This window comes from Dermacentor andersoni, chromosome 1, assembly GCF_023375885.2.
Source record: "Dermacentor andersoni chromosome 1, qqDerAnde1_hic_scaffold, whole genome shotgun sequence".
Taxonomy (NCBI): Eukaryota; Metazoa; Arthropoda; class Arachnida; order Ixodida; family Ixodidae; genus Dermacentor; species Dermacentor andersoni.
This window is the reverse complement of record NC_092814.1, coordinates 156,596,520-156,599,027: the sequence shown is the minus strand read 5'-3', so window position 1 is coordinate 156,599,027 and position 2,508 is coordinate 156,596,520.

The window sequence follows — 2,508 nt, the reverse complement described above, 5'->3', positions numbered from 1 at the left end:
ACACGCTAGACGAACTTATTAAGGCCCAGAGAGTAGCGCAGTATGAACAGCTTACACAGAGTTTGACGGGGAGACACATCTTAGATGACATCGGAATAACCTACGAAAAACAGCACGGAGTGCGGAGGGACATCCCAAGGAAAATAAGGGAACATCTATCAATACCCACAATCTCCAGAAACATGCACCCACAATTTCACCAAGATCGAAGAAAGCTCTCCACAAAAGATTCCGTAGTGCCAGGGACGTGATCTACGTGGACGCGGCGGAGTAGGCAAATAGACAGAGTATGTCAATAGTTGCTACGAGTCTAGAGGGTGACTGCAGAGTTGGTGGAACGGTAAAAACAGGGAAGGCGGAGGTGGCGGAGGAGGCTGCCTTAGCACTGGCAATAGCCTCCACGGAAGCTAACATCGTAGTAAAAGCGATTGCAAGACAGCCGTCAAGAACTATGCCAAAGGAAGAATCTCGCCGGAAGCGCTGATAATTTTAAGCAACTTTCGTGAAGATCGCGACATTCACATTATATGGGCACCCGCATACTCCTCCCTCCCCGGGAACGAAATAGCGCACAACCTGGCTCGAGAACTGGCAGGCCGAGCAGGTGACACGCAACAAATACTGGGAACGGAGAGAGACCGGATGACCAGCTTTAATGAGATCACCGAACATTATAAATTGGGAAGGGCCCGTTTCCCCCCGGCACACTCCTCGCTGAGTAGACGGCAAGCGACGGCATGGCGCCTCTTACAAACAGATACATATCCGAACCCAGTGGCCTACCACCGCTACTACCCGGACCTTTATACGGATAGATGTAGATCCTGTCAAGAAAGGGCGGACCTACAACATATGGTTTGGGCTTGTCCTCGTGCACCCACACAGAATAAAATAAACAAGACCAGAAAGCAGTGGGAGACCGCGTTGCTCAGTTGTGCAGCGGAAGACCAACTTAAGGCAATCCGGCAAGCCGAAGATGCCGCCATGGCCCAAGGGCTCGAGGCCAACATCTGAGTAGAGAGGCCTTGGTCTCAAATCTGCTGTACTAAAATAAAGTTTATTCCTCCTCCATTTGCAGTGCAAAAGCAAAAAAGACGAGAGATCTGGGTGCAAACTTCTTTAGCCGGCACAGGCTGTATATTAGTTTGAGAAATTAGTACAACAGCGATTACGCGGGCAGCGCGCAATTTTGATGTATGAATAAATGACCACGAGGCCCTTCTCACCGAGGAGACCATCATGCACTCTGCTGGCTGTCTTCCCTTCGGGACCCGACTGGACGGCTTGGTCGCTGGGCTTTGAGGCTCCAGGAATTTTCATTTATTGTCAATTAGAAGACAGGACACCTCCACAAGGACGCCGAGTGCCTCGGAGACGCTGGCTGCTGCGTGTTGTTGGTGGTCAGCCATCTTAACTACTCTGACGAAGCCTGCATATATATTGTAAATACAGTATTTCTATACTCGCAACACCCCCGTAACAATATTGTTCTAACCAAGCACGTGGCGCGAAAGGACGCCCTGACTATCCTTCAAAACCAAATATACACGAAACACCCGCGCCCACGAAAAAAGAAAGAGAAAGAAAAAGGAAATTACCCAATTATTATTTAAAGGGACTCTGAAACGATTTTGACGATTTCATACAAACGTACTGAGTCGTTAGAGTAGGTCCTTCTGATCATTAATTGATGCATCTAAGTGTTCCGCGTAAAGCGTGTAATTTATTATAAGGTTTTCAAAATGTACATTGCTGCCTATCGCAGCACACTGCTTGGCGGAATTTTCAGCCGCCCCTACCCATATGACGTAAATCACCCAATTGACTTCAGTAGGGCGAGCTATCCGATTGGCTGCCTAGGGCGCGTCATCGATAATTCTTCCACCTTTATAGTGAACAAATGATGTTCGTAATATTTGGAATTTTGGTTAATTTGTTTCTAGGACAATTTCTCACTAAAGCACTTCCGGCACGCAGCAAGCGTCGTCTGCTTATGTTAAAACGTGCTCCATTTTGAGGAAAGCTCCGCGGTCAGAGTCGGTCTCAGTGTTTTCGCGAGCACTTTGATTCGACTTTGTTGCGTTGTGAACTGCAAACGTAGCGACTGGCAATATATCAAGTTGCGACATCGTGTCCCTCTGCATGGCAGCAGACGAGCGGACTGCCGCTATCCGATCGGCGCCAGGACTTGCGCGTTTGCGGCCGTCACTTTACACCGGATGATTACTAACGCAATAGCGTTTCGCGAGTCCGGTATTAGGGCTGTAGGTGTTCAGGCTAACGTGCCCGGACCCGGCTAGCTAAGGTCTAAGGAGACACATAGCTCGTCCCCACTCCGCAGCGCACGCAAAGTGGCGCCGCGGCGGGTTCGCTGACTCACCGGCAAGGCGTAGAGACGACTCCAGCCGTGGTACCAACTATTGCGGGTTTATTCCCTGTTACGTACAAAATGCGCGTACAATACAGGAATACGGCACTAGGGTGACCGTCGCAAACTACGGGTGAAAG